This window comes from Cupressus sempervirens, chromosome 3 (assembly GCF_028749045.1).
Source record: "Cupressus sempervirens isolate cs-2001-9-10 chromosome 3, ASM2874904v1, whole genome shotgun sequence".
NCBI lineage: Eukaryota > Viridiplantae > Streptophyta > Pinopsida > Cupressales > Cupressaceae > Cupressus > Cupressus sempervirens.
Genome location: NC_143120.1, coordinates 303,345,926 through 303,371,892, shown reverse-complemented (window position 1 = coordinate 303,371,892; position 25,967 = coordinate 303,345,926).

Below are 25,967 nucleotides of genomic sequence, written 5' to 3'. Positions count from 1 at the left end.
CAAGAACCAATTTTGTATCACCACATATGAAAAATACCCAACCCTAAGCCCTTTTTATACAAGTATTAAACCGCTTTAGGGTTATAACATGTCGGCCATATGTCGGCCATAATATGTCGGCTAATATGTCGGCTAATATGTCGGCTACCACACTCTAACAATCTCCCACTTGGGGACTGATCAGGCTCCACACTAAACAACAATCTCCCACTTGGAGACTGATCTTGTAGCAATACAACTACCGCATGGGGCTCCCACTAGATCAAGCCACCCTGGACTCTGTTGTTCTTTTATTCACATTTAGTCTAAAAGACCAACTGAAGCTGAAGAGGAGTTCAGCTTCTCCCTTGTTACAACCTTTATCAACATATCTGCTGGATTTTCATTGGTATGTAACTTCTCCAACTTTAACTGTCCATCCTCCAAAACTGACCGAATGAAATGGTACCGCAACTGTATGTGTTTGGTCTTAGAATGCAGAGCTGAATTCTTAGCAAGATGAATGGCACTCTGACTATCTGTGAACAAATAATTATCCTTTTGAGGATGTCCCAATTCTTCCAAGAAGAACTAAAGCCATATCATCTCCTTGGCTGCCTCTGTAGTGGAGAGAGCATTAATCTTCTGTAGTCTAGAAACCCAGCTCACGGCTGCCCCACCAACAGTAAAGACATAACCTGTAGTACTCTGCCTGGTATCAATATCCCCAGCCAAATCTGAGTCAACATAGCCCTGTAAATCAGTAGTAGAGCCCCCAAAGTGTAAACACTTATTGGATGTTCCTCTCAAATATCTGAGAATCCACTTGATAGCATTCCAATGCTCAAAACCTAGATGACTCATATACCTGCTAACAACTCCCACTGCATGTGCAATATCTGGCCTAGTGCATACCATAGCATACATCAAACTTCCTACAGCTGAAGCATAGGGTACCTTGAACATCTTATCCTCCTCTTCCTATGTCTTGGGACACATCTCCTTAGTCAATTTCAAATGACCAGGTAAAGGTGTGCTGACAGCTTTGGCATTCTCCATAGAGAAACATTGCAGCACCTTCTCAACATAATCAGCTTGAGATAGCGTCAATTTTCTGTGCTTCCTATCTCTGCAAATCTTCATACCAAGGATTTGTTTTGCTACCCCCAAATCCTTCATAGCAAATGCATGTGCTAATTGGCATTTCAGCCCCTTAATATGATCCATGTTAGACCCAGCTACAAGCATATCATCAACATATAAACATAAAATAATGTAGCTATCATCATCCAACCTCTTAAAATAAACACAGTAATCTGAATGACACCTATTATATCCATGCTCATGCATAAAACTGTCAAATTTCAGATACCATTGCCGAGGTGCTTGCTTCAAGCCATATAAACTTTTCTTCAATTTGCACACTAAGTTCTCCTTACCTTTGACCTCAAAACCCTGTGGCTGAGCCATATATATTTCTTCATCCAAATCACCATGAAGAAAGGTTGTTTTAACATCCATCTGCTCTAAATGCAAATCTTCAGTAGCCACAAGACTTAAAACAGTACGAATAGAAGTCATTTTAACAACAGGAGAAAATATCTCATCAAAATCAATTCCCTTTTTCTGTGCAAATCCTTTTACAACTAACCTGGCCTTAAATCTTTTCTTACCTCCTTCCTCTTCTTTCAACCTATAAACCCATTTATTCTGTAAAGCCTTTTTACCTGCAGGCAACTTGCACAAATCCCATGTCTTATTTTTTAGCAAAGAGTCCATTTCATCTTTCATTGCAGACTCCCACTGAATCTTAGTATCCACCTGCACAGCTTCATCATAACTTTCAGGTTCACCAGCATCAGTAAGTAAAATAGAATACAAAGAGGGAGAAAACCTTTGTGAAGGTCTAATTGGCCTTGTTGACCATCTAACATTCACTTGTGTGTGTGGTATTTTTTGTTGCAGTTGTTGCACATCATGAGGAATGGCTAGAACATCAGCTTTTGGAGTATCATCTAGCACTACATAATCATCTTCTTTCTTCTCATGTTGCTGCAACAGATCTTTGTACAACACTTTTTCATTGAATATGACATCCTGACTTCTTATAATTTTATGATTTTCAAAATCCCAAAGCCTATAGCCAAATTCATTAATGCCATATCCAACAAAGACACATTTGTTTGATTTAGCATCTAGCTTGGTTCTATTTTCAGAGTCTATATGAGCAAAAGCTTCACAATCGAAGGTCTTGAGAAAAGAATAACTCACCTTCTTACCAGTCCATGCTTCCTCCAGAATACCATAGCCCAAAGGAGTAGAAGGACCTCTATTAATCAAATATACTACAGTATTGACAGCCTCCGTCCACATGTGTAAGGGCAACCCAACATGCAACCTCATGCTCCTTGCGCACTCCATTATAGTCCTGTTCATGCGTTCAGCCACTCCATTTTCTTGTGGAGTCCTTGGAATAGTTTTTTGTCTACAAATACCATTAGTGGAGAAATAATCTTCAAATTCATGACTGCAATACTCACCACCATTATCAGATCTGAGACATTTTAATTTCTTACCAGTCTCATTTTCAACCAAGCATTTCCATTTCTTAAAAGTTTGAAATACATCAGATTTCTGTCTAAGGAAATAAACCCATACTTTTCTAGTTGTGTCATCAATAAATGTAACATAATAATGAGAGCCACCAAGGGAAGATACCTAAGCTGGTCCCCATACATCTGTATGCACAAGCTCTAATTTCTCCTTTTTGTTTTCCTTCCTTGTCTTTACAAAACTCACTCTCTTTTGTTTTCCATACACACAACTTTCACAGAAATCCATATTGACACATTTTAGACCTGGTAAAACTTTCCTTGAATGAAGTACTTTCATACCTTTCTCACTCATGTGCCCAAGTCTATTGTGCCACAGCACTGTATTAGAATCTACAGCAGCTATTTGTTCTCCCTGCTCAACTGCAGTAATTGTTCCTGAATATTCATTTTTCTCTGAAACAATCAAAGTAGAAGGAACAATATGACCTGTACAAAGATATAAGGTGCCTACTTTCACACCTCTTGCTACTACAAGGGAACCTTTTGAAACCTTCCAATTTTTATCATTAAAAGTAACTACACAACCCTCATCACTGAGTTGCCCTGCTGAAATTAAATTTTTACTTAGTTTTGGAACATGTCTTACCTCATGTAGTAGCCAATGATTCCCATTCTACAACTTAATCTTAATTTTTCCCTTTCCAACAATCTGACAAGGTTCATTATCCCCCAAATAAACAAGCCCAAAATCCCCTTGGACATAATCAATGAAATAACCTCTATGAGGTGTAGCATGAAAAGAAGCACCAGAATCTAAAACCCATGAATCATCAACACTCTCTAAAGACAGAAGCAAAGCATCCTCTTTAGATTTGTTACTTACCACATTTGCCTCTTTGTCTCCATCTGATTTATCTCCTTCATTTTTCTTTCGAGTCCAGCAATCTTTCTTTTTGTGCCCTCGTTTCCCACAGTACTAGCAATCATTTGGTCCTCTCAATTGAGACCTCCTCCCCTTTGACTTTCCTCTTGATTTCCCACAATTTCCAGAGTTACTTCCTCTTTCAGTCGTTCTGCCCCTTCTTTGTGCATTTAAAGCACTTCCTGATGTAGATCCACCTGAGGATTTTCTACGAGTTTCCTCACTTAAAATAACACCGATCACATCATCATATTTTAGGGTACTAGATCCAGGAACAGAATTACTCACCGCCATTACCAAGCCATTCCAGCTTTCAGGCAAAGAACACAAAATCAAGAGAGCCCTAATTTCTTCATCAAAATTGATACCCACAGAAGATAATTGACTAGTAATAGTATTAAACTCATTTAAATGATCTGCAACAGATCCACCTTCTACCATTTTCATATTAAATAAACGCTTCATGAGAAATACCTTATTTGAAGCGGAGGGCTTTTCATACAGTGTCGCTAGGGTTTTCATCAAATCTTCTATCGTCTTTGCTTTTGTAATATTAAATGCCACCGATGGTGCCAAGCATAACCGAATGCTTTCGAGTGCCTTTCTGTCCAAAAGATCCCATTCAATCTCTGACATAGTTCCCTGATTCTTGGCTTTTCCTTCCAACAGCTTCCATAAATCCTTCTGATATAAATAGTCTTCCATTTGCATCTTCCATAACTGGAAGTTCTGCCCATTAAACCTATCAACCCTCAGCTTACCCTCATCTGCCATTGCTCCCCCTCAACCGTGAGACTCCCACTTAATCGTGAGACTTTCCTGCAAAGGATAACTGAAAAAACAACTAGGCTCTGATACCACTTGTTAGGATAAACCACGGACAGAAATAAAAAACTACATGCAAATATAACCAATAACAAAAAATAATAGAACACACAGAAATGAACACAAGGCACCAAGATTTAACGTGGTTCACCCAATCCCTGGGCTACGTCCACCAAACAGCAAGTCCGATCTTATTACAATCCAGTGATTACAACCTGATTACAATCTGTAATCCCTTACAGCTCAATACCGCTGCAAGAACCAATTTTGTATCACCACATATGAAAAATACCCAACCCTAAGCCCTTTTTATACAAGTATTAAACCGCTTTAGGGTTATAACATGTCGGTCATATGTCGGCTACCATGTCGGCTACTTCCAAAAAAAAAAAATTTCGGGCCGATGCCCCGAACCCCACTATTTATGAAGTATGTACAGTACTTTCCTGATCAGTCACCACAATCTAACAGATAAATCTAAGAAATAAGAACCTTTGAAGAAAAAGGGCAAGGTGATCATCACCAAGCTAGAAAAGTCATCTATTGCAGTCTTCACAAGGAGGTCACGAAAGAAAGTTTATAAGGAAGGAGGTGACATTATATTCAATAGACCTTCATACACCTTCCAGGACAAGTTAAAGCAATTGGAAGAAGGAGTAGGGATAACAAAATTTAAATCAATAAAATATGATATTAAGACAGCAAAAGAACAAAAGCAAGTTGAAGACCTGGTGCTGAATAAAATAGGTAAGTGGAAATACTTACCAGATCATATCACTTCTCAAGTTCCCAGTGAATTACTAGAAAAGAAAAAGCCAAGATGGGATTTCATGATGCAAATTGTCAAAGACATATATGCACAAACCCTGAGGTAGTTATTACCAAGCATATTAGATGCTGAGGTGAAAGAGTCATTAAAGTAAATTGAAGAAATATTGACTCTAAAGTTTAATACTTGTCTAGTTTTGATCAAGGACATTGAGCATGTTGATAGGAATACTACAAATACTTGGAAAAATGTCTATCATCTTCACAAACCAAGTGAATTTCAATTGAAGTAAAGGATGATGGTGATGAAGAAGAAGATAAGGAGAAAGATGAGGAAGAGAATGTTGAAGAAGTGACTCACTTTGATAATGAAGAAGATGAAGAGGATTAAGAACTAGGGGCTGCTAAGGAAGAAAAGCAAACTGATGAGGATATTGACCCAATCAAAATAGCTATACCATTCATTGCTTCTCTTCCTCACTCCTTAGCCAAATCATTGACTACATCAAGTATGGAGATAGCTTCAGCAAGTTTGATTGTGACTACTAGTGATACATCAAATTTCCAATCAATCTTTTCCCAACTCAACTCAGCATGTCATTGATAGAAGTGAATTATATTTCATCTACTAAGTTGTAAATTCCTTCTTCATCAACTGATTTAGCATCATCAAGTATGGATACATTGGCTACTTTAGTTTTGAGTGCATCAATGGTAAGCACACCAGCTTTGACTACTTTAGTTTTTAGCACTACAATTTTGACTTCATCAATTTTGGATTCTTCAAGTATTTCTGTAAGTATTCCTTTAGTTAGGACAGTATTAGTTTTTACTACAAACCCAAGTATGTCTACTATTGTTTCCATTATGGATACAAAAGCAATAAGTGCAAGGACAGTTGAGCCTACGGTTCAATTGAGCACAAAATTTTTGGGAAAAGGAAAGGAGATAGAGGAAGACATTGATTAAGATGAGGAAATAGTAATCCCCAATTGGGATAATTACAAGCCTACTCTAGACCAAATGCAAACATTTGGTGAACTCCTCCAAAAAAGGCTAAACAGAAGAATAAGAGATAAGAGAGATAAAGAGTATTAGATAATTGAAGATGCTAAGAACATTTTTTAGAGGCAATAGGAATTAAGGTTGATTCTTCTCAACCTATTTTGTATTAGCTAGCAAAAACAATCCAAAAATTCAATGAGGTCACCAATGGACAAAATAAGCTAGTGGAAAAGGCTGAAAATAAATTTGATAATAAAGTGTTGGAGCACATTTCTCAACAAATATTCATTCATCAAGTAGAGCTTTCTACAATATTGGTCAATCTTGAATCATCCTATTCAAATGTGTCATCACTTTTTGGGAAACTATGTGATGTATCTAAGTTTACAAAGGAAATAAAGGACAAATTGTCCTAAATAGATATAGATCTAAAGGCTAGTGTTGAGCAGCTACAACTTGACCCTAGTTCAAGCTCTACAAATTTCAAGAAAATTAGATTTTTTTCAAACATGCAAGTTGAATTGTTAAGAGAAGAAGCAAGGATCGTATCAACATTAATTAGCATACAAAATATGATCCTTCCAAACATGGATGCAACGCAAAAACATATTGTATATTCAAAAACTCTAATCCATGATAATAACTTCTCTATTGCAAACCATATGATTGAACTATCAGCAGAGGTACAAATTGCACTTCATACATGCAAGATCCTACAAGAAAATTGAAATAAAACCTTAACAATCATTCTCAAGATACATTCTAAATTTTTATCCCATTTTGGTGTTTCTATGTAAATAAGTTAGAATAGATCTTTAGCATTACTGTCAAAAAGGGGGAGAGACACATAGTATGAGGAGAAATACAGAAGATAGTATGAGGGATAAATATGCTATGGGGGAGAATTTGTAACAAGTGTGAAATGATTGGTAAGACATGTTGGATATAGAAAAAGATGTATAGTATACTATATATACTTTACAAAATCAATTTTGAAAAATCTCAAAAAATAGTATACTCTATTGAACTAGTATCACGTGGTGATGAATACAAGGTATTTAGTTTTGGCTAATAAGTGTTTTTTTCTCACTAATGCCAAAGGGGGAGATTTTTGACATATCAATCAAGTTTGTTATTAGTGATACACACTTATTCAGATTGTGTATAGCTACTGAGCTTATTGAATAGTTCTACAGTTGCTACTAAGTCCTTTGGACAAATCCTAGTGGTTACCAAGAAAATTTAGTCAGTATAAAGTTAAGCAGTTTAAACTATGCATTTTCGTATATGCCAACTTTATTAGTGGTTATCAAGTTACTTACTTAAAGAATTGCACCTAGGGGTCACTATTAGCCCCTTAACTTAAAGTATTATCATGGGTAGGGTTTATTTTTATCACAAATTCACCTTAGAGCTACTTTTTGGCCCTCATAATGCTAGGTAAAGTCCAATTTCAAATTTTCTATGGTGATAACTTTTTTTCCCCTTACTAAGTCAAGGCGATAAGTCTAATTCTTAATAAAAGAATTTAACTTGAGATAAGGTGGCCACGTGATCCATCTTTAGAGAACATATCATTTTCACATAACGAGTACAAGTGTCAAGTGACACACAAAATTCACTATGCATCATACATGACATGTTCTAAATCTACTCATGAAATACATACTATACACATACATCTCACATATACAAAATAAATACATCACAATGAGGTTTACGAATCTTCTAAAGATTCACCTTGGTAGTTTCATATTAACATGTTTTTATACCTTGTTTCCCCATTATGTTTCCATGGTTCCTTTCTTTCACACTAAACTTGAGCATTAGTAGTCCAATGAAAAGTCACATATAAAATATATATGAAAATAAAGATACATAAAAAAATTGTTATTCTACAATTCACATATAACACATTTCATAATTAACTTCCTAATCTTCATCATTTACATATAAAATATTTTATCATTAAACCTCAAAAACTTGCACATTACTAACTTCCCTAACAAGATCAAATTAAGCATTTGAATCACATCATAATTTCATTTTCTATCATAATAATGAAGTATTGAATAAATGTCCATTAATTCATCAACTATGTCAATTAAGTCCTAATACATATCCTAATAGAAAATCACAAGGTAAATATCATCGGATAAGTAGCAAAATTGTTGTCCATCAAGTATCAAAATATATGTTGAGATATTCAATTCTAAGTAACAAAATAGAAATACAGTATCTATGCTATGATGGGTCGGGGTGAGGCCTCATAGAGTGACTCTAACCATAATAGGAAGAATGGCTTCACAACCATAGACCAAGGAGAATGGTGTTGCACCTACAGGTATCCTAACACTTGTCCTGTGGGCCTAGAGGGTGGGGTTTAGCTATAAATGCTAGTCTCTACTAATGTCATTGATGATTCTTTTGAGAATATTGGTAATGGTCTTGTTGGTGATGATTTTCACATAATTTGTCAATTATTTGATTTTTGAAGTATAAGGCATTGTCCATGAGAATGGCATGAGGTATGTCTAACTAAAAAATAATATAGTTTAAAATGAAGGAAGAGATTTTTTTTTCCATAGAGTTGGCAAGTGGTTCCACTTTGACCCACTTGGTAAAGTATTTTGTGGTAGTGATAATCCATTTATGTCTACCAGATGAAGGTGGGTGGATGGCTCCAATAAAATCAAAGCCCCACTGATAAAAATGCCATGATGTGGCCAAAGGGTTGATCTCTTAGGCTAGCACATGAACAATGTTGCCATGGATTTAAAATTTTTTGTAATTATTAACATAGTTGATAGAATCCTTTTCTATAGTTGGTCAAAAATAACCCATCTTAAGAATCTTCTTGGCTAGTGTAAACCCACTGGAGTGTGACCCACAAATCCCTGCATCGACTTCCTACAAAGTGACTCTTGACTCATCCTTTTCAAAATGTTTAAACAAAGTACTGTCAAGACCCTTCCTATACAATGTATCAACCACCAAAGTGTAGTGGGAGGTTTGTCGAATGAAATTGCATCTTTGGTTGTATGAGAGGTTAGAGGGGATGGTGTTATTGTAGAGGTAAGTGATGATGGGGTTATACCTGAGGGAATCAAGAGAATCTAAATGGAAAGTGATAAGAGAATTAGGTTGAGTAAACATGGGTTGAATAGCCTCTTCTACTAAGAACTCATATTGCTCATGTTGCTCTAGTAACTAGAGTAAGGAGACCAAGGTGGCCATGGCATCTGTTGCTCTATTCTTATCTCTGGGAATTTGTTCAAAAGTAATATGAACAAAACATGCCTTGACTATGTCAACCATATGTTAACAAGGCAATAACTTTTCATCCTTGGTCTGATATATGTCAGTGACTTGATTAATGATCAATTGGGAATCTCCATAAACCTCTAGCACTATTTGTTTCTATTCTAAAGATAGTGTGAGGCCCAAGACCAAAGCTTCATATTCTGCCATGTTGTTGGTGCGAGGGAAAAGTAATTTGTAAGACTTAGGGATGGTAACACCTAGTGGCATGATGAAAAAAATATCGGTGCCTAATCCATGATGTGTGTAAGAACCATCAAAATAGAATTTTCAAGTAAATGGTTATGTTTGAAGAATGTGCATATCTAGGAAATTAGCTAAGATAGTATTTGAGCTCTCTATAGGAACATCTACCAATTGATTAGAAATGGCCTATCTTTTTATTTCTTTCCTATCAATATAATCAATATCAAACTCACTTAGAATCATCACCCACTTGGCCAAACTGCTTATTAATAATGTTTTGCTAAGAAAATATTTAAGAGGGTCAATCTTAGAGATGAGCTTGACCTTATGTGTCAAAATATAATGGCATAGCTTTTGGGAAGCAAAAACCACGGCTAAACAGGCCTTTTCAATAAAGGAGTAATTAAGCTCGTAGTTGACCAAGTTGTGACTAGTGTAATAAATGGTCCTTTCTTTTCCTTGGTCATTTTCTTGTGCTAAGAGGGCTCCAATTGATTTATTCATTAGGGAAATTCATAACAGCAATGGTTTGTGTGATACTATAGGTACCAACATGGGTGGATTCATAAAATAGGTTTTGAGTAGGTCAAAAGCCTTCTAACACTGATTATCCCATTTAAAAATTATGTCCTTGTGTAGTAAGTGGGTGAAAGGTACACACTTTTTTGCTAATTGGAAAATGAAATGACAGACTGATTGAAGTCTGCCTTGAAGAGAGCATAATTCACTCAAGTTCTTTGGAGGTTGCATGCTAACGATGGTCTGTACCTTTTCAAGATCAATTTCTATCCCTTTGGCTAAGATAATGTATCCTAGAAGCTTGCTCGATTTGATGCCAAAAGTGCATTTTTTTTTATTGAGCCTAACCTTGAATGCTTCTAGGTGAGTAAATATCTTTTCCAAGATGGGGAGATGTTCTTCTTGAGTATGGTATTTGGCTTGAGGATATCATCCACATAATCTTCCATAAAGATGTACATCATATCATGAAAGATAGTGGTTATGGCCTGCTGATAGGTCCCAATAGCATTCTTTACCCCAAAGGGAATCATATTCCAACAAAACATGCCCCATGCACAAGTAAAGGTTATTTTCTCTTGATCCTCTACCACTATCCTAATCTAATTATACCCTAAAATTCCATCCCTGAGTGAAAACATAGAATGGCTCGCTATCAAATCTACAATGGTGTCAATGTTGGAAAGGGGAAAATCATCTTTACGACATGCTTTGTTCACATCCTAGAATTCAATGCAGATGCGTATGCTACCATTTTTTTTATATGGGAATAATTTTGGATATCCATGACACATATGCCTAGGGTTAGATGAATTTGGTACTAATCAATTTCTCTAATTCTACTTTTACTAGTAGAGCTATGTGGGGATATATTTTCCCTAAGCTTTTACTTGACTGTCTTGATCTCTGGAGAAATGTTGAGGTGATGGAGGATTAAAGTTGGATCTAATATTGGTATGTCTACATAAAACCATGCAAATTTTATTTGCTTCTATTTGAAGAAGCAAATGAATGTGCTTCTTTCTTCTTTGCTTAAGGATTGTGCTAAATAGATGATCCTCGGTTCCTACTCTATACCAATGTTGACTTGTTTTGTTGGTTTAATCAAGATAGAAGATCTTTCCTCAAAGTACTTGGGTAAGGTATTAATCACCTCATCCATAGGTGCCATAGTTGGGTTTTCACCTTGGGATGTTTCACTTCTATTTGTTTCTATTTTTTCTCAAGATCAGCTACAACTTGATAGTGATCATCAAGACAATGAAATGCTCAACCTGTTCTAGTGTGATTGAGATGATTGATATTAGACCCGATTGTGTGCATTTCTTCCATTCTTCATAGACAAAATGGTTCAACTGTGTTAAGGTAAATGAAGACATCATGGTCACTATCAAAATGGGGGATATGGCAAGGTTCGATTGTATTCCAACTAATGAGTTTGGGATGGACTAAGGAGAGTGATTCATAATATGGAAAGGATTCAATGAGATTTAAAGACATAATCTTATTAGATGGCTCATATGTTGTATTAGTCAAATCTATGACATGTGCTTCCTCTAAAGTGTTAGGAAAAGTAGAGCTTATGAGTGGCTCATAATAGTCATCTTCTACTTTTGTTGGAAAGAAGTCAGGAAATAGGGTTTAAAACTAAAACCCTTCAATACATTCATCATCTCCTAAGTTTCCATGTCATACTCTAACTCTTGGTGAAGTAGAACCCGGATGAGAGGTGGATCCTTGTGCAGTGAAACTATTGGTTGCAAGCATGTGAAACACATCACATTCTTTTTAGCGAAGAGACGCCTTAGATAATGATTTGAATTCCCACTTAGTGAAATCATCATCATATTTGTTATTATAGGTTTCTTTGGGTGGCTCCCTTGCATGATGTGAACCTAGGAGGGATAAATTTACATTTATTATGTCAGCTATTTTCTGAGTATTACCATCCTTTTTTTAGGCACCTGCACCAAGGTGGAAGAGGAGGAATCACTATGCTTGGGATGAGACTCAAAAGAGGCTTGTGTCTTGTCTTGTTCATCATACCCCACCCCTATTTTGAATTTTTTGGACTTGAATTGTGCTATTAGAGGTTTGACAATGCCTATTCCTTTCCCTAAGGGACCATCTCATGTATATCTCATCTTTTTCATTAAATCAAAGCCTTTACCATTTAGGTGAAGAGAGATGTCAATGTTTTGTTGACTAATTTCCTCTACCAAGCTTGGAGGTACTCTACTTACTTTGACAAAATGCACAAGATAAGGTCTATTGGTGAAATGATGGTTTTCCATGAGATTCCAAAGAAAGTGGGGGATCAAATAAGGAGACTGAGTACTTGTCAATGCCTTTGTATTGCAGTTTACACTTTCTATCAAATTCTTTCATTAATCTATTCATTTCTTCATAGTGTAACTATTTAGGTTCTTTGGAACATGATGACGAAGGAATAGAAGAACTCAAACAACCAAATTTATCTTTAGCCTCAGTCAATGTCGATGACTAGTTGTCATCTCAGCTAGTAGAGCATGAAGTATTTGTTGATGTGGATTGGCTGATGTCCTCTATCAAGGTGCCAATTTCTTCCCTGTTATGAGGAACAAAGGACTTTCAATATTTGGAAAAGTGTTAATCCCTAGGTATGGTCACCTCTTGACCCATGTACAAAAATTTAAGAAATTGATGGTAAGTGGAGAGAATGGCCTACATGTCATGAATCCATGGTCTTCCTAACATGATGTTATAAGTTAATTGCAAGTCTAAGACCTAACAAATAGTTTCTTTCACAACTAGTCCTACCCTAATCAATACAATAACATGCCTTTGGAGAATCTCTCCTTTTCAACATAAGCTTTGATGGTGATTTTCTTCTTTGGGTCAACAACATCCTCTGTATAGCCTAGGGCTTTCACTAAATTTAGTATGTAAATGTTGAGACCTACCCCACCATGAACCAATGCTCTCTTGACTCTATTTCTATGGATAAACACTTCAATATGCAAAGGAGAGTTTTGTGGTTGGATGATAGACATGTCATCTTGGGCTAAAAAGGATAAACAATGAGGGGCAACTAGATTTTTGACCATGTTTTGAAATCTACTCACATCCAGGTCATTTGGCACCAAGGCTTTGGTGGGTATTTCTTTATGCTCTAGAGAAATTTGCAATAGTTCAGAAATGGAGATACGAGCAGGTGTCTTAAGTAATTAGTTGACCAGCTTGTACTTGGGAAAGAAGGAACTCATAGTTACATGAACAAAATTTATCATGGGTCTTGGTAAAATAAATTTAGAGGTCTCGCCTCAGGTAATGGCATTTGATGATTGTTTCTTATTTTTGTCTTTAATTATGATGACATTCACGATGTCATGAAAGCTAGAGACCATGTTGATGGTGTTGTCATAATGATGAGCATAATTAACCTTAGTATGAGGAGGTGCATTCTGATTAGCTCTAGAGGATTCGCCGTTTTCATGACTCATGAAAGGGCTCTTGAATGGGATATGATCTTCATTATTTCTAAGGTTATTCACTTCGATAGTTCCGTCATTGATTAATTTTTATATGGTGCCCTTAAGGGAAAAACAATTGTTCATTAAGTGCCCCCTATTTTAGTGGTAGGAAAGTGTGCTTGTCATTCCACCTCTTTGCCTTGACTTGAGGTTCATAAGGTTTGGCCTTGAGTAATGCAATGAGTTCATCAGCCAAGAGGTTTTGTAAAGCACTCTCATAAGACACCCCAATAGGTGTATACTCCTTGGGTATATTGGAACACTGATATCTTTATGGAGGAGGAGCTTAATTATAACCAACTTATTGATTAGATGTTGAGGGAGTTGTTGTGTTACGTTGGTAAAATGGACAAGTATGTCTTATTGAGGTGTGTTTGAATTGGTATTGTTGACAATAGGATACGACTAATTTGGATGGGGTTGGGTTTTTGGTTTAACATGGTTAGCTTTAGCCACCCCATCATTGACAGTGTTTTTTTTGTTTCTCCACCATGACTTTTGTTTATTGGTGGCCCGATCAGAGGAATTATGAGTTTGTGTGGAATTTTTTGAAAAGCCCTTACCATTTTTTGATAGTTTAATAATGCCATTATTTAGTAGGGTCTCCTCTACCTTAATGGCATTCTCTAAGGTAGTTTTAAAATCTTTAGGCCCTTGGAGTTGGAGCCAGTAATTCATCAACTTTGAGAGACTATTGACAAAGATGTTAGTCTTCTCTTTGTCTGGTATGTCTCTATGATACTTGGTGAATGTGTGTCTTCATCATTGTAAGAAGGTCTTGAATCACTCATCGGGAAGTTATTTTGTGTTGTATAAATCGATCATTGCAACTTCCTTTTCAATATTATAGGAATATTGTGTGATGAAAATAGAAGCCAATTGGTCAAAGGTTTTGATGTTGGAGGGTAGCTTAGAGAACCACTCCATAGCTTGCCCTCCAAGGCTCCTAGGAAATAGATGTAATAGGTAAGTCGTGTCATGGAAAAACTCCATACTTAGGATATAGAATTTTTTGAGGTGATTTTGTGGATTTGATGTGTCAAAATACTTATCATATTTTGGTATCTAGGCATTCTAAGAGAAAGGTGTGAAGGTAATGCTTTTATCAAATGGAAGTAGACACACCTTCTCGAGGCTAAATTTTGTGGGTTGTATCTTTTCTCACTTTGTTCACTCTATTTCCAATTATAGCTCTTGTAGTTTTTGTGTTACAATATCTAGGGGTGACTCTTCTTTGTCTCATTTTAGAGTGATCACATCAAAATCAGACAACAATTTTTTACTTTGTTGTGCTAATGCTAGTATGTATTACTCTTTGAGTTTCTCAAGTATCCTGTCCATGATATCAACAAGTTTAGGATTTTGTTGAAAATCTTCAATTTTAGTTTCAGTGCTCTTGTCATCCCATATCTTAGATGAACCCATTGTGAAAAAGGATTCTAAATTTTGGTTGAACAAGGGTGACTTGTGGGTAACTTCATTTGGTAAACAATCCATTGGTATAATAGGTTCAATAAGGTTTAGAGGTTTCGTGTGTTTGATGGTTCTGTTGTCTATTTGAGTACTTACTCATATAGGTGATCATTTTGACTTCGTTGCTATACCAATTTTATGCAATGGCATGAAATGAGAGTACAATTCCTTGAGTTCTTATGCATTTTCACACTACAAGGGTTTATGTTGACCATGATTCATTCAGAGTAACAAGCTAGGTTGAACAAAGTGTTTGGCAATGTTGGTGGGGTGAGTTCACTTTTGCAAAGTCAAGTAGGGAATGGATGTGTGTCTCTAGACATTTTAGACTTGATATGAAAAGTGAATTAATAAGGATTGTTAGAATAATAATAACATTTGTAGCTTTGCTTGTCTCAAAATGATTTTGATCAATTTCGAGATCTCTCAGTCTTGGAAAATATTAGTGAGAAAAAGGGTATCCAAATCTATTGTTGGTTTGCAAGTGTCACATATGCAAATAGCCTTTGTTTTAGATTTTTCCTCAAATGCATTCCAAGATTGATCAAATGCACAATTTCATTGATTCTAGGCACTATTTTGATACTCAAATTTGCTATTTCATCTGTTATATGTATTGTTTTAGGATTCAAATGTATTGTTCTACAAGGGAAATGCATCGTTTAAAGAATCAGATGCACTATTTTATAGTCATATGTGCTATAATAGAGTTTAAATGTGTCATAGAATAAACCAAATGTGTTGTTGTAGGTAGTAGATGTTGTATTTTAAGGTCTTTTAGCAATCTTCTCATTTTGGACTTGGTTTCTCAATGCCATTTTATAGTTGTGTCTTTTGGATGATGATCCACACTAGTGTTTGTTATTAAGTTTTAAAACACATCCAAGCACAATAGTACTAGAAACCAAAATAAAATATGAAACTGCATGCATCTAGAAAATGGAAGAAAAGAGCTTCCTAACAAGGCTATCTAGAGCTGATGACTAGCAGGTTTTAGTTTTTAACCAGTGATGTTTGGATTTACCTCTCTTGTGATAGAGAGCTTCCCACCAATGCTAAAGAGGTTTGGCACAATCCATCACGGGACTACTAGAGGAAGGTGTTGGTCATTTTTTTCTTCCCGCTAGAATCAGCACATTTGAATTTGATGTAGTAACATTTACAAGTTTTAAATATTCAAATATTCAAAAGGGGTACAAAATACTTTATGCTCAACCTTGTATATTTCTTTCCCTGCACATTTTAAGGTTTCTGCAGGCCCGCAAGTCCCCATCGTCGGATCAAGATAAATCAATGGTTGGCACTATCTCACTATGGAAAGTTACACTTTGTTTGCCATAGTGACATAGCACCTTTTGGCCACGTGGCCGGTGGGTCCTCCTTTTCCTTTTTATTTCTCCGACGTCAGGTTTTGATAGATCCACGGTGGGCACTATGGCGCTATCAAAATTTTGTGTTCCTCGTCGTTAGTGACATAGTGCCTGGACAAAAAATGATATTGCAATGACATCAGAAGGAAGGTGGATCCCAAGCATGCCCCGTTGGATATCAGTGATGAAATTTTGCACACACAATGGGACCTCAGGCAACATGGAAGGATGATTGTGCTTGGAACAAGGCTTTGATTCGTCGCTAGCTGGGCAGTTTGTTGATGTCAGTAGTTACCTGGACCCATGCCCCTTTCGAATGCATGAATATTTCCTTACCCTGGAATCAGTTTGGATCAATGGTGGGCGCTATCTCGCTATGGAAAATTATGAGGATATTATCCATAGCGACATATCGCCTCGGCGACGCCTAGCACAGACGACATCATGGGCCCACCCTTCTCCAAAGTAATATTATGACTCGTCCTCGGTGGTAATTTTTAGGTGGGTCATAGTATAATGGTGATATTTCATTGGTCCACTCAGCCAACTCAGTGTGCAGTTGTGCATTTTTGTTGGTCACCATAGATCTAAGGAAAATCGACGGTGGGCGCTATCTCGCTATGGAAAATTGCGAGGATATTACCCATAGCAACACAGTGCCATTGTGCCACATGGATTGGTAGGGCTAGATCACACCAAGATGAAGATGCCAGGTGGTTGCCAAGTGGTTCGTGGGCCCAGGTTTTCAAATTTATTTTAAGGAGATAGCGTAGTAATATGGCGAGTCTTCACGATCATCAGATCAGTCTAAATCCACAGTGGGCGCTATCTCACTATGGGAAATTGCTCTGAGGATACGCATAGTGATATAGCACCTTGGTGATACATGTCCCAGTGGGCCCAGTGGAGGCAGTAATGGTTAGATGCGTTGGCAGTTAATGTGACCATCGCAGTTGGAGTTTGAGGAATTGGCATAGTTAGTAAAGAAAGATTGGTCAACCTTAGGAAGACCTTGTGGGGTGGCAAAGTGAAAAGAGGTCATTGGTCCACCTGGCTCATTTTGGTGCTAGGGTTATGTTGACCTGCTGACCACGTTGGTTTATGAACTGGGAACAAGGGATATCGAGGTTTTTTGCATAATCTAATCTTATGATCGATTCCAACCACCCTAGAGTAAATACAAAACAAAGAGGAACATTGTACCCCCCCCCCCCCCCGATCCAACCTATCTACCTAGTCAAAGCACAGTTATGGCATCATTTCTATCTTTTCGTGGCCCTATTTTACTTAAAAATCAAATTTCATGGTACCAAAAAGCTATATTCAGATCGGATTTTCTTCTAGATCCCCATGATTGTTCTCTATAGGACTTCAATGTAGTGGTTGGGGAGTAACTTCAGTTGGAGGACATCTTAGTTATGCCTGAGCTATAAAGGAAACTTCTAAAAAATTTCAAGGGGTCAACCTTTCTCTATTTTCTCTGTTATTGCTTTGCAGATTCTCAGTGTAAATTCCCCTGTGCCTCTGAACTACATGATTTTCTACCTTATCTCTTTCAGCCATTGGTATGAAAGTGCAAGAACTCTTTGCCTCTTACTGGTGTTTTGTAGAGATCTATGATCTATATGACTATATCTCCTTGGCCTATGAATGATAACATAAGTGAATCTCTCTTTCCTTGTGTCATTTATCTTGGTCTTCTGATCTGCATGTGATTATTAAATTAAAGCAAGTCTGAATGTGTATATCCTTAGTTTCATTCTGGTTCAATAGTACATATATGGGTAGAGTTTGGTCCAAATACTCTATTTTGGTGCATCGCCTCCCTAGATTAGAATAGGTAGATTTTCTTTCTATGCATTCCTTCTCCCTTTTCCTTTCTAAGAATAGTTAGGTGCACCGTGATAGTAAGAGGAATTTGGCCTTCTCCGGAGACTCAACGTCACAGTTCAAGTCCCATAGCTTGGAGGTTGTTTCCATGTTTCAATAGGTTGTCCTCATGCATAGGCTTTGGACAAGGGTGCAAACCTCAGTGACACAGAAGGTTATATTCTAAACATGGGTGGCTTGCATTCAATTGGGAATACAAGATTAGGAGGCGTTCCCTCTCACTAGCCTTGCTAAGGAAACTCAGGAGGTAGCCTTTCTATGGCTAGATAATCCTACCCAGTGAAAAGTAAGAAAATAGAAATTTTAAATAGGTTTGGGAATTTGATCACTCAAGAAGAGTGAGAGCATATCCTTATTGTCTTGACTTTTCAAACACAATAGACACAAATGTTTAATTATCACCCCTTATACTACTAAAGACAAAGGGGCTCCTAGTTAAAGTATGTGTGGATCTTTCCTCATTCAATTGTAACTAATCTTTATAGAAGGTTGGGCATACTAATCAACTCAAAGTAGTTGATATCATAGGCCTACTTCTATTTTAAATTAGCTAGATTGAATGCTTCTATTAAGCTAGGTTCGAAACTTAGAAATGTCACACTTTGAATTAAAAAGGGTCGAGGTCCACTTACTTGATTCAAAGCTAGCAAAGGCTAGGCATATTTATGAGGGTCTTCATTCCTATCGCATGTTATCTGTAATTTGGGTGTTCTTGTTAGCTTGGAAGAGACCTATAAGCAACAAATATTCAAATCTAGAAGTTAGATTTAGCAAAGTATAACTTTTATCAAATGTGCTATAGGAATATACATATGTGTTGCAGAAAGTGTTATATGTGCTACTTAATCTAGCAAACATGCTATAATGAGTAGCAAATATGTTGAAAGAAACTTTATTTTCATTACAGAAGTGCTTAAATGCATTACAAAAATCTTCAAAAGCACTATAGAAAGTTTTAAATGTGTTAAAATAGAGTTTTGAAGCATCAGAAGATTGCTCAAAAGTGTTAAAATAGATTTTAGAGGCATTAGAAGATCCAAATTTGGCCCTTATGTGTTCAGAGAAGACTTTGAGAGTTTACTATCAATGTTGCGAAGCCTCCAAAATGTTGTGGAACCTACAACTGATCAGGTCTGCACAAGAAAATAGCAAGAAACATAGATCTATACTAGAAATAAAAGATTAGATAGAAAGATTGAAAAGAAAAGAGGTGTTGAGTTCAAGCCCCACGGTGGGTGCCAATTTGTACACAATATAATCACATATTCATGAGAGGTGTCAAACATAATAACCAGGCCAAAATAACCCTAGACACAATAATCGTTCCATAATAACCTAAGGACGTAATAACCCATGGTCAAAATAACCCATAGTCATTCTAGATCAAGTTAGTATGCTTAAAAAGGGATTGTGAGGCACCATAGAGGATATTTAGGTCATTTTTAGACCATATATCCATTATATACTCATAAAATAGCCTTAAAACATCTTTAATATGCTTAAATAACTTATAAAATGATAAATAATTCTAAAAATAAAGACAAATTCGTGGGAATAAGCAAAATAAGAGTTATTATAAAAAAGATGTAAGCCAAAAGGCATTATGAAGAGGCATTAAGAGGATATATACAGTGGTAAAATTAAGAACTTAGAGAAGTAAAGGAAGGAAGAAGGGGAGAAGAATGAAGAGTGTGTAGAGTGACAAGAAAAAGAGAAATCAAAATTCATTTTTTTTTTAAAATAATAATAATATAATTTTTTTAACATTATATTAAATTTTTATAGGGGTTTATAGGGGTTTTAAACTATATTAAATTATCTAGCATGATTCGAAGGAAAAGAATAAGATTTGAAGCACCACTACTAAATCCTCAAACATCAAGAGATCTTATCTTACCAATTGAATATACAATTACCAATAGAGGGGAAAAGTTTCTTTATCATGACAGTAATGATGAGAATCATTTTTTAATATTCACCACCACACAAAATTTGCAACTACTAAAAGAATCTGAAAATTGGTTTAGTGATGGTACATTTAAAAAAGTAACAAGTATTTTTCAGCAGTTGTACACAATTCAAGGCTTGAAAAATGATGCAATATTTCCACTCTTCTATATTCTTATGACCAACAAAACAAAATCCACTTATATACAAGTACTTGTAAAATTAAAAGAACTACAACCTGATCTAAACCCAAAAACTATACTTATTGATTTTGAATTAGGTTTCAAGGGAGCTGTTTCAAAAAAATTTCCAATATCACTATTCGAGGATGTCTTTTCCATTTCTCTCAATGCTTGTGGAGGTAAGTTCAAGAAGTACATCTACAAATATGTTACAGTGTCAATGAAGTATTTTCATTTGAGATCAAAAAACTAGTTGCATTAGCTTTTGTGCCTCAAATATATGTAATCAATGCATTTGAAATACTTCTACAATCTCCTTATTATATAGAACATGAGAAGACTTTGCAACCCATAACTGATTATTTTTGAAGACACATGGATTGGAAGACTAACTAGAAGAGGCAATAGACAGTCACCCAAGTTTCTAATCACAATGTTGAACTACTATTCAAGATGATCTTCCCAAAACTAATAATTCTATTAAGGGATGGCATAGAGGATTTAGTGAATCATTTCAATCATCGCATAGCTCAATCTGGAGATTCATCGAAGTAATGAAAAAAGAACAGGGTCACTAAGAGAATAAAATAGAGAAATATATGGCTGGACACACTACACAACCAAGAACGAAAAAATACTGTGAACTCAAAGAAAGACTAAAAAGACTAGTTTATGGTTACGACAATAATAATATTTTAGATTATATAAGAGGCATTGCTCATAATTTGACACTTTAATTGCAAATTTGAAAAAAAAAATTCTTAGAAATATACTTGTAATTTATAAATTTTGTTTTCCTTTCTCTATAATCTTATGGGTTTATATTGTCCATGGGTTATTTTGACTCCGAGTTATTTTGGATTGGGTTATTATGACCCTGGGTTATCTTGTCCTTGGGTTATTATGGCTAGGTTATTTTTTCCTGGGTTATTTTGGCTAGGTTATTATGTCCTGTAACCATTCATGAGACTTTAATGCAAAAATGTAAATAAAATTACAATGAATCTAGACTAAACCCAAGAAATCATTGTCAAAATGTAAACTCTACAAACATCTTGTGTTTCCCTAACTACAACTACTAAGAAAGCTCTTGGACCAGCATCTCAATGACAATTCTAAAATGGGAGTATGCTTAATATGCATATCTATAAGAATATATGCAAGATCTATGACTAAATGTAGATAATATGGTGTAACAACTCTAGAATGCTATCCAAAATGGATATGCAATGAGTTAAAGAAGTGTTAAAATGATACTAGATAACATGAAAACAATGCTAACAATGCTATGAACTTGCTATAATGACAATGCTACAATGATAACTCAAAATGTGCGTATAGTGCAGATGCCTAAAACTTAGGTCTTTACTTCTTAGATTTCCCTCCTATTTATCGGATTTCAGAAGGGGTTGGGGTAAGAATCAAGGTTTTTACCTTTAACTAGTGGATAGAGGTGGAACTAAAAATATCTCATAAGAGACCAGCAGGAAGAGTCCAACAGACTTGATTTTTAGGATAAATGAAGATTTTTCCAATTCTTTTGAATGAAAAAGGGAGATTTTCACTTTTGTGAGGATAAATGACTTTATTAATTTAATAAATGTCTTATTTATTTTTAACACTTTGTCTTTTCTTCCTCCCTTTTTGAATTTCATTTTATGATTTTGAACTATTTTTCTTCTCTTTTAAAGTTGATTTAGGTCTTGTTGATTTGATAGATAATTAATGACCTGATATGATTTTTAATTTGAAATTTTGTTGTGTTCTTCTGATTTTCTCCTTAATTTGCATTGATTGATTGAAATTGTGTAATTCAAGTCTTTTCCAATTTTTGAATGTCTATAGATAGATAAGTGACAAGATAAATTATCGCATTTCAAAATTGAATATCATAGATGTAAAATATTTAATTGTTTCCAAATCTATGTCTGATTTGTCTCCAAACCACAAGAGTTAAAGTACATTCTAGACTATTTTAAAATTATATCCATATATTTGATATGTTGCGTCTTGATTACTAAATTGTTTATAATTATTATGCTTATAATTTTATAAAGTTCTATGTTTTAAACTTTTCATATTGACTCTATCGCCCTTCGATACTAGTCTTTATATTTTTCGTAATTCCTAATTCATACACTGGCAATAATTTCATATATTTCATTTGAAGAGTTAATATATTCATTTGTTGCATTAATCTATGCTTATTCTTATTTTAAAAACATTCATGCAATCATTTACTTTTATTCTTAATTAATAAATTACAAGTTTGAAGTTTTCGATAATTCTTGTCATTTTGGAAGCTTTCATAACATTCACATTCTAATCAATCTACTGTAAGTGTCTTGGACTGTGTTTCATTCAAGATCAAGTGCACCTACCTTAGTTTTGCAGAGACAGAAGTGCAAGGGATTTGGATTGCATTAATCAATCCTATCAAGTTGGCCATAACCGATTGGATATCCCAGCATTGAGTTGGCAAGACTCATAGGATTCCAATTTGCAATTTTGGGAACCAACAAATTGGCAACTCTACTGGGGAGAGTTGTAAAACAAACCCTAAGAGTTTCTAATTGTAGATTAGTAAGAGTTAGATTTTATTTAATTTCTTAAAATATTTTGATAATTTTTTACAGTGCATTTAACTTCCTTGAAGATTTCAAACTCTTGGAATTATTTTATAAATCTTAAATCACTTTGTTAATATTTTATCTTGTGGAAGCATTGTATGTTTTTTGTTAAGCTTTTTTTGTAGATTCGATCATTGATGAGGTGTACTCTACTGGAAAGAAGAACTCAGATTCTTGAAGATAATTTATTTCTTCTATTTGGAGGTGGTGACTCTATTGTATTTTGATTGGTACTTTAACAAAGGGAGTACCTAGGTCATTAGTGACTTTGTTAAGGGAGTAGACTTAGAAGGAAATTGTAATGTATAGATCATTTGATAGAAAGCCTTTTGTTCCAGATGGCATCAGACCATTGGATTTCAGCAAGTTTGATTATGAACTTAGCAAGTTATCTCCAAAGCTTTCACAACTAGTACCAAAGTTTCATGGAGAATGGGATGAATTAGAAATTTGACATTTGGATGCATTCTACACATTTATAGAAGATTATGATATTTGTGTTGAAGATCACGTGATGAAGTTGTTTTCCAGAACACTAAAGACTGATGTGACACAAGCATATGAATCATTACCCACACAGTGTATCTCATCTTAGAAAGAGTTTGAAAAATGGTTCCTATATGAATTTCATGATACAAGAAAGGAATATGACATGTATTATGAACAATATGAAGACCAAAGTTGCAACATGGAAGAGGATCCTTACATGTCTCCACTTGATGCCTTTTTCATTATTGAAAGATATGAAGGCGAGACTTTAGCACATTTGTTTTTGAGGATGCTAAATGTGTACCATGAGATTCCATCAAACCTCAAGCCTCCATATAAGGAATTTTTGAACAGAATTGTCAAGTTGAGAATATCGTTGAAGGACCCTAATGTAAAGCTTCTTCTTCAGATATGGGATGAAGCTATTAAAGATGAAGAAAATGATGCCAAAGTAAAGCAAGAACATAATGATGTTTCAAATTTAAATATAGAATAATTTGATCATGGTGAGATCGATAAAGAATTAGATTGTGAATAAAATGGAAATGATGAAGAGGATTCTCTCAATGTGGATAAAATTTCAGCCCTATTAGATATGGAATATCAAAAGAATGTTGCAAAGGGTGGTCAAATTTTTCTTTCCATGCACAAAGAAAAGCAAACTAATGAGACAATAAATATGACCTATGAGACATTCTGTGAACAAGAAAATTCATTCATCTTGACAAATCCATATTACTTTCATGAGGAGGAAACAATGAACTAGAAGGATCATACATTTCTCAAAAAGATAACATATATGAAAAGAAAGAAAATACATCCACGAAGGAGTTCCAAATCATTTTGGACACCTTATACAGTAAAATAATAGAGAATCTGGACATAATATTTTTTGAAAGTGAAGTAGAATAGCATGAGAAAATGCCAGATGAAGGATCTCAGGGAGATATGCCCAAGCATTCTATGTTTAGTCCATTGTTTGAAGAAGATTTTTTATATCAAATATATCAGCACTATGATAACATGCCTAAGGATGATTCTAAAAATAATAAAAATCATAGCATATATGGAGAAATATATTTAGAGGAAGAGCCATTTTCCAATCCATTTTATGATCAATATTTGCATTTAAAATGTGAAGATGAGATGGAATCAAATGTACATAATAAGGTGGACGTGTTGAATGTTAGTCCTAAAAAATTTCAAATATCTCAATTGATCAAATTCTTTACAAAACAAAAGTAATAATGCTTGAATGCAAGTTATATTCAAAAAAAAATTATGCGGAGAATCATTTAGAATGTGAGGTAGATTATGTGCAAAAGGAAAATCAAACAAAGGTGACTCGTTCTAATGCAAGTATGACTGATTACATACATACAAACCTTCCATTGAGCAAAGATCACAATACACTTAATGACTTCTTAATAGAAAAACAAAATTCAAATACCAAGGATTGCATTAAGGAAGCACAATTAATAAGGATGATGCATTTGATATAGTTATGAAGCATGAGGAGCATACCAAGGTAAGTATCCCTAAAGATTTTATGGTAATATTTATTGAGAATATGCTAAGTGAAATGTTTTTAAGTTTTCATTATAATTCATTTAAAGATTCTTCTTCTCTATATACTAATCAAACCAATAAAGCAAGAAGTAAGATGTTTGGGTTAAATGACATTGAAATTTATTTCTTTTCAAGTGATGTTGTTGGTAAAGCAATGGTAAGATTTAAGTCAAGACAAGTGATGAATGAAACACACATGTTATTTAATGATTGTTTTCTAACACTTGTTAATGGATCAAATTTTATTAAGGAACAATAGAATACCATATTTAGTAGGTTCAAAGTGTTACACAATTAGAATCAGGTGTTTGACAGAGGAAAGAAGTACTAGTCACCCTTTTTTGGGGGGGGGTGGGGCGCCTAGGGCCATCCAATTTCATTGTGCATCATGTTAAGCATGGATGCTTGATCAACTCCACTAGAGATAGCTCGAATCTCATTACACCCATAAGGGTCATATGTCCCCAATAATAGCCACTAATGGAACTCTAAAATTTTGGCAAATTTATAGTCCCAAATATCATGCCAGAGGAAAAATCTTTACATCTTACCCATAATTTATATTCAAAGAATATGCTTCAAGTAGCCAGGGGTCATTTCACAATCTAATGTTGAGTAGAGAGAAAAATAAGAGAACATGGGAATATGTGCAACAAACAATGATAAACAAATTGAAGTGTTTGAAATATTTTTTTGTTGGGAGTTTGAGGTGGATATTTGTGTGTATTATTTATCTATTGCTACATCTTGGTTGGGTGTTTCTTTTTGGCTGGGGATTCATTACTCATTCTTGAGACTACCACCTATACTTATTGCCCAGTATTT